The sequence below is a fragment of the Erinaceus europaeus genome, chromosome 13 (genome assembly GCF_950295315.1).
Source record: "Erinaceus europaeus chromosome 13, mEriEur2.1, whole genome shotgun sequence".
In the NCBI taxonomy this organism is placed as follows: domain Eukaryota; kingdom Metazoa; phylum Chordata; class Mammalia; order Eulipotyphla; family Erinaceidae; genus Erinaceus; species Erinaceus europaeus.
The window spans coordinates 85,231,382-85,239,064 of record NC_080174.1 but is presented as its reverse complement, the minus strand read 5'-3'; positions in this window follow the sequence as shown (position 1 = coordinate 85,239,064).

Here is a 7,683-nt window from a genome sequence, read left to right as displayed (position 1 = left end):
GGTAAAGGACATCTTTATATTGGGATATGGTCGATATAGGTTTAAACAAAACAAAGGAAAGAAGACAAATATCATTTAAAAAATATTTGTTTATTTATTCCCTTTTGTTGCCCTTGATGTTTTATGGTTGTTGTGGTTATTACTATTGTTGTCATCATTGTTGGGTAGCACAGAGAGAAATGGAGAGAGGAGGGGAAGAAAGAGAGAGGGGGGAGAAAGACAGACACCTGCAGACCTGCTTCACCGCCTGTGAAATGACCCCCCTGCAGGTGGGGAGCCAGGGCTGGAGCCAGAATCCTGATGCAGGTCCTTGCACTTTGCGCCACTTGCGCTTGACCTGCTGCACTACCGCCCGACTCCTGATAAGCATCATTTTTGTGAATCCAAAAGGAATCTTGGATGGTCCCCATTTACTGAACCACCATGGGATCTCACCTCAAATCTCCAACTATCTGAATGCAAATTCATATTTTAATCACTGCTGTGGTTAAATGAAATGCACTGACAATTGCTTGTTTTAACAAAGCCACATTAAACCTCAGAATGCTATTCCTTTTAAGATCTTGTAGATTTAAATCAGAAAATAACTTTTAAGCAAATACTTAAAACTGAATATTGACATTCCTTTGTAAAGGTTTAATGAGATAAATAACAACAACAACAAAGACCTAAAGTGGTTCACCTGCACAAACTTTACCGTGAACAAGGACCTGAGTTCAAACCCGCCAGTCCACACCTGCAGCGAAGATGCTTCATGATTGTTGGAGTGATGCTGCAGGTGTCTCTCCTCATCTCTCCCTCCTTCTCTTTCCTTCTTACCTCTATCAAGAAGAGGAGGAGAAGAAAAAGGAAGAAGGAGGGGGAGGAGATAGAGGAAGGAGGAGGGGGAGGGAGAAAAGAGGAGGAAGCAGTAAAGGAGGAGGAAGAGGAAGACGAAGAGAGGGATTTGTGCAGGTATGACCATGGATTAGATGCTGCTTCACATCGCTCCCCTGATAAACTGGTTAAAGCAATGAAAAAAATCACTCAAAAACTAAACCAAATTACAGCTGAGATTTTTTTTTTCCAGAAATTCACTAATTCACAGGTAAGTGACAGTGCCTACGGTCAGTGGATGGCCAAGCAGTGAAAGAGAGCATTTCAGGACTTAAGCAGCCATACTTAGTGGCCGTTGGTGTCTGTGCCATTTTAGTAGCTACTCAGTAGTTGGGGCGCTGGTTGTGTCAGTGGCAGGAAGTGAGCTAATTTCTGAATGCTCAACCTGTGAATTCAATGGCAATGGGATATTAAACTGGCCACACCAGTGTTTAAGGAAAAGACTTGAATGAGAGCTAAAGCCCTGTGGCCAGCTCAGAATGCTCCCCCGCCCCCCGCCCCATAATGGGCTAGGAAGCTAATCTCCATCAACTTCCTGACCAGCGGCCATAAAATAGCAGCTGCAGCACTTCTCTCCCTTGACCAACTAGTTAAAACAACGAAACAATCACCTGAAAACTCATCCGTTTATAACTGTGACCTTTTAAGAAACTTACTTAGCTACAAAAGAGAACGGTGGATGAGAACAGTGACACTGTACAGGCAGTGAGGTCCAGCTATGACCCAGATTGGAAAAAAAAATCAAAAAAACCCAATAACTGGTATTTCACATAGGAAAACTCTCACAGAGTTTAACTAAACTGGCAAAGAACAGACAGTAAGTAACAGAGTCCAGATTAGATATTTAGCAGTCTAACTTCAGATTGCATCAAGATCCATAGCTGAATATATATATATATATATTTAAATATTTTATTTACTTATTAATGAGAAAAATAGAGAGATAAAGAACCAGACATCATTCTGGTACATGTGCTGCCAGGGATTGAACTCGGGACCTCATGCTTGAGAGTTTAGTGCCTTAGCCACTGTGCCACCTCCTGGTCCACCATAGTTAAATATATTCACTAAAATTATAAAACTCAAATATCTGAAACTCTCCTTGGGTGGAAGATATAGGGAAGAACTCCTGGGAGCTTCAGGAATGGGGAGCAATCCGTTCTCCCTAGCACATGGCGTAAGGATATTGATGATTACCTGGGGGCTCTTGGTTTCTACTCATCATCTGAGGGTCAAACATCACATTTGCGGGAGTCGGGCAGTAGCGCAGCAGGTTAATTGCACGCAGCACGAAGTGCAAGGACCGGCGTAAGGATCCCGGTTCGAGCCCCCGGCTTCCCACCTGCAGAAGAGTTGCTTCACAGGCGGTGAAGCAGGTCTGCAGGTGTCTATCTTTCTCTCCCCCTCTGTCTTCTCCTCCTCCTCCTCTCCATTTCTCTCTGTCCTATCCAACAATGTTGACGTCAATGTTAACAATAACTACAACAATAAAACAACAAAGACAACAAAGGGAATAAATAAATAAATATAAAAAATAACACATTTGCCAAACTAAATCATAAGCCTCTTGAGAGGAGAGAAAGTGTAGTAATATATTTTGCATACGTTTACACACTTAAGACCCTAATGAGTTTCTATGGATGTTTACATAAGAACTTAATAGATCTTAAGGGAGAAAAGACAATTCTGATTTCCCTCTCTTGACTTTATGCTTAGGAGTTGTTGGATCTTATGAGAATTCTATTTTACATTTTTAAGGCTCCACTACACAGCTATATCATAGTGGTATATGCATCATTATACATTTCCACAGTACATAGAGATTCTGATTTCTCAACATCCTCACAAATACTTATCTTTTATTAAAAACCACCCTAGCAGATGTGCAGTGACATCTCATAGTGGAAGAAGGCACTCAAAAGAAGATGACAACCTTCTCAGCTTGCAAGCTACATCTAGGCGATTGGATGCTTCTTATTATCTTCCCCTGGGAATGCATGTTCCTGGAAGTTGTTGCAAGGATATAACCTTGAAACTATGAGTAACATTTGGTGTGTCATTGAAGCTATCTGGACTGCATACGTTATTGGATGCAGTTAAAAATCTTTTTAGAAGTTTATGAGATTTAGTGAAGTGTGTGGAAAGTCTCCAGGTGTGCATTAGCCCAAGATTATAAATTCCCTTAAGCTTATTAAAACTGGTGTTTTGTTCTGCTTTATATCTTAATGTTTTTTCAGACACCAAGTTACAAATGCTACCATGACGCCAACCTGACTTCCCTGGGCAGACGACCTCACTAATGTGTCCTGGAACCCCACCTCCCCAGAGCCCTGCCCTACTAGGGTAAGATAGAAGCAGGCTGGGAGTACAAATCCACCTGCCAACACCCATGTTCAGTGGAGAAGCAATTACAGAAGCCAGACCTTCTACCTTCTGCACCCCATAAAGATATTTGGTCCATGCTCCCAGCGGAATAAAGAACAGGAAAGCTTCCAATGAAGGGGGTGGGATACGGAACTCTAGTAGTGGAAATTGTGCGCAGTTGTACCCCTCTTATCCTATGGTCTTGTTGATATTTTTATTTTAGAAATAAAGTTTTTAAAAACCCGATATTTGGGGCTGGGATGTAGCACACTTCGCAAAACACAAATTATACTAAGCACGAGACCCTGAGTTTGAACCCTGGATCCACATGGGAGCACAATGGCACTGAGCAAAGCTCTGACATAGATCTCTGCACATGTTTGACCATCATGCACTTCTAAGGATAATGATGACCCAGGAACTGAAGGGAATTTAAGGGGAAGAGGATGATTTTTACTTAATTCTTTTGATCTATCCCTAATTCAAAATGGAGCTGTGGGGTCATACAGGAGTTCTATTTTTACATGCTTGAGGCACCATCACAGTTACACACAGAGGACTGACCATTTTACATTCCCACTGTGTATACAGAGGCTAGCTTTTCTACAGCTTTGCAAACACTTATTTGGCTCTAGTGATGACTTTTAAAAGAAGACTTTTCTTTTTTCAGCCACCAGGTGCCAGACGCTAACATGATGCCAACGGGACTTCCCTGGGCAGAAGACCCCACCAATGTGCCCTGGAGCTCCGCTTTCCCAGAGCCCTGCCCCACTAGGGAAAGAGAGAGACAGGCTGGGAGTATGGATCCACCTGTCAACACCCATGTTCAGTGGGGAAGCAATTACAGAAGCCAGACCTTCCACCTTCTGCATCCCACAATGACCCTGGGTCCATGCTCCCAGAGGGATAAAGAATAGGAAAGCTATCAGGGGAGGGGATGGGATACAGAGTTCTGGTGGTGGGAATTATATGTAGTTGTACTCGTCTATCCTATGGGTTTTGTCAGTGTTTCCTTTTTATACATAAAAATTTTTTAAAAAAGAAGAAGACTTTTACCACATAGGACAACATAGGTCAATCAAGAGGACATTATACTAAGTAAACTAATCCAGCACAGAAGATAAAATAATGCATAATTTCAGTGGGGTGAGAGGGAAGGGGTACAAAGTAGAAAGATATGGTTGTCAAGGACAGGGATCAAGAGAGATAGGAAGTCGCTGTTTTATGGACTCAAAGTTTCCATGACATAAGATGAGTAAGGTCTAAAGATCTACTCTACTATATCATGCATAAGCTTCAAAATCATGTGTTGTATACTTGAACTTTATTTTGAATTGCCAGCCAGATAGCCCAATTAGATACTGCACTGTTGTTGTTTTTTGTTTGTTTGTTTGTTTGTTTGCCTCCAGGGTTATTTCTGGGGCTCAGTGCCTTCAAGAATCCACTGCTCCAAGAGGCTATTATTTTCCCCTTTGTTGCCCTTGTTGTTTTATCGTTGTTGTTATTGATGTCGTTGTTGTTGGATAGGACAGAGAGAAATGGAGAGAGAAGGGGAAGACAGAAAGAGGGAGAGAAAGACAGACACCTGCAGACCTGCTTCACCGCCTGTGAAGCAACTCCACTGCAGGTGAGGATCCCGGAATCGGGATCTTATGCCGGTCCTTGTGCTTTGTGCCATGTGCGCTTAACCGGCTTCACTACCCCCTGACCCCCACCACACTGCTTTTCTGCCTACATGATTCAGTGTTGATTCCAGCCCTCATTGGGTTGAAGGAAGCTTCGGTGCTGTGGACTCTTTCACTCTCTCTCTGCCTTTGACTCTCTCTTAAAATAAATCATTAGGAGAGTACACTTCATGTTAAATATATCTGGCATAAGAAACGAAGACAGAAAGTGATAGTGCAGTGGATTAAGCACAAGTGGCACAAAGCACAAGGACCGGAGTAAGGATCCCCGTTTGAGCCCCCAACTCCCCACCTGCAGGGGAGTCGCTTCACAGGTGGTGAAGCAGGTCTGCAGATGTCTATCTTTCTCTCCCCTCTGTCTAACCCCTCCTCTCTCCGTTTCTCTCTGTCCTATCCAACAACAATGACATTAATAATAACTACAACAATAAAAACATCAAGGCAACAAAATGGAATAAATAAATTTTTTAAAATTTAAGAAATTAAAGGAAGAGGTAGTTGAACCCCCAAATAGAAGGTACTGAGTTCAGTCCCTGGCATTGCATATGCCAAGAAAGGAAGAAATACAAGAGGAAACTTTCGGATGATGTGATTATGACTTGGTGGCTATGGTCCCACAGGGATATAAATATATAAGAACATATTAAATTGCATATATTAAAATGTGAAATTTAATGTATAGATGATAAATCAATAATATTAAAATTTTAGGTAAAAAAATAAGAGTACAGGGAGTCGGGCAGTAGCACAGTGGGTTAAGCACAAATGGCACAAAACACAAAGACCAGCTTTAGGATCCTGGTTCAAACCCCAGGTTCCCCACCTGCAGAAAGTCGCTTCACAGGCTGTGAAGCAGATCTGCAGGTGTCTGTCTTTCTCTCCCCTCTCTGTCTTCCCCTCCTCTCTCCATTTCTCTCTGTCCTATCCAACAACGACAACATCAATAATAACAATAATAACTACTAGAACAACAAAAACAAGGGCGACAAAAGGGAAAGTAAATATTTAAAAAATTTTAAAATGAGTACATAACAAACTTTTTCTGTCAGTAATTCAAGCTTACTACAAGATAGATTTCCAGTGAAGTATAGTCTATTAACAACACAATATGATTTCTCCCACATATCTATTGCTTTGTGGGAGCTAATATTGACTATGGTATTGAGTGGAATTCGACAATTACTAAGCATCTATTATGAACCAGATGCTTTCGTTATAGATTATTAAAGAATTCTAGGAAGAAAGGCAATTAAGAGGTAATTATCATCTCCACTTGAGTAGTTTTTAGAAAGCTAGCACAGGTTAAGGCCTTTTCTTCATTAGACATTATTTCAATTTTAAAAGTAAGTCAATGATTGATACCAAAATGCTGTGTATTATTTATCTCCTTTTCAAATAACAGCACTAAGAGGTTAAAATAAAGTAACTTCCCCCAACATTTTGCCATTAAGACATGACAGAGCAGTAATTTAATCAGACAGTCTGGAGCAAAGCCCTCTCAAGGGTTCAACCGGTGAACTTCCTCACAGTGAATTAAACCGGAGTTCTGTTCACAATAGCTTTAACGTCTATGCCCTTCCCCAATTCACATGTTGAACACTATCACTGTCCAAGTATAGGTATATTATATAATATGTTACTGTCCATGGTAGTAAATAGAGGAGGCTCTGGGAATTTCTTAGACCATAAAAAAAAGGGGGGGAGGAGTCAGGCCATAGCACAGCGGGTTAAGCATACATGGTGTGAAGCCCAAGGACCAGCTGAAGGATCCCGGTTAGAGCCCCTGGCTCCCCACTTGCAGGGAAGTCCCTTCACTATCTTTCCCTCCTCTCTCCATTTCTCTCTGTCCTATCCAACAGTGATGACATCAATAACAACAATTTTAAAAAAACAGTAAGAGCAACAAAAGGGAAAATAATTTTTTTTTTAAAGGAGCCCTCATTAATAGGACTCCTGGTGTCCTTAAAGCAATTCTGTGGCGCCTCCTAACCCCTTTCATCCTATAAAGTCACAGTAATAAAGACAGTCATCTGGGAAGTGGACTCTTGCCGGAAGAAAAACTTTCTGCTTTTTGTAAACCGTTCAGTATGTGATATCTGATGTCAGAGGTAATCAACAAAGACACAGGGTATTTAAGTGCCTTTCTTAACTTCCTTCTACTCTACTCTAATGATTTAAAGGAGTCATTGCACTCTACCCTCCCCCAAGATGAGCATACAGTTCGATCCCTAAGTATCCTCTCTGGGATATCTAAGTTATCTTAGACACTGCAAGAACTCATTGGATCATTTTGTCCCTGTTCATATGCGAGTCAAAGTTGCTAAGGAACAGAATAAGAAATATTTAATGTTTCTTGGTCTTAAATACAAGAGAGAGTGTTTCGGTGTTCTGGGAAGAGAGCTCAGGTTCACAGTCCCATTCTTTACTCAACATCTACCTAGACTAGCAGTTGCTTCTGCTGATTGCAGAGCTAGCTCAAGGACTCAAGTCATGTTTCTTCTTTTTTTTTTAACTGAGTAAAAGAGAACCAAAGTGAGAGAGGGAAAGGAGGGTGAGTTTTCACAGCACTGCCCCACAATCCATTGAGCTCCCCGGCTGCTCTGCCCTTCATGGAGTGTTCCTGTGGTGCCAGGGCTCAAACCCAGGCCTTCAACCACAGTGAAACAAATGTTCTACTGGGTAAACTGTCTCCCACCATCCTAAACACATGGACCCAATTTTGTTTCAAAACTCAGCTTAAGGTTCAAGTCCCTGATAC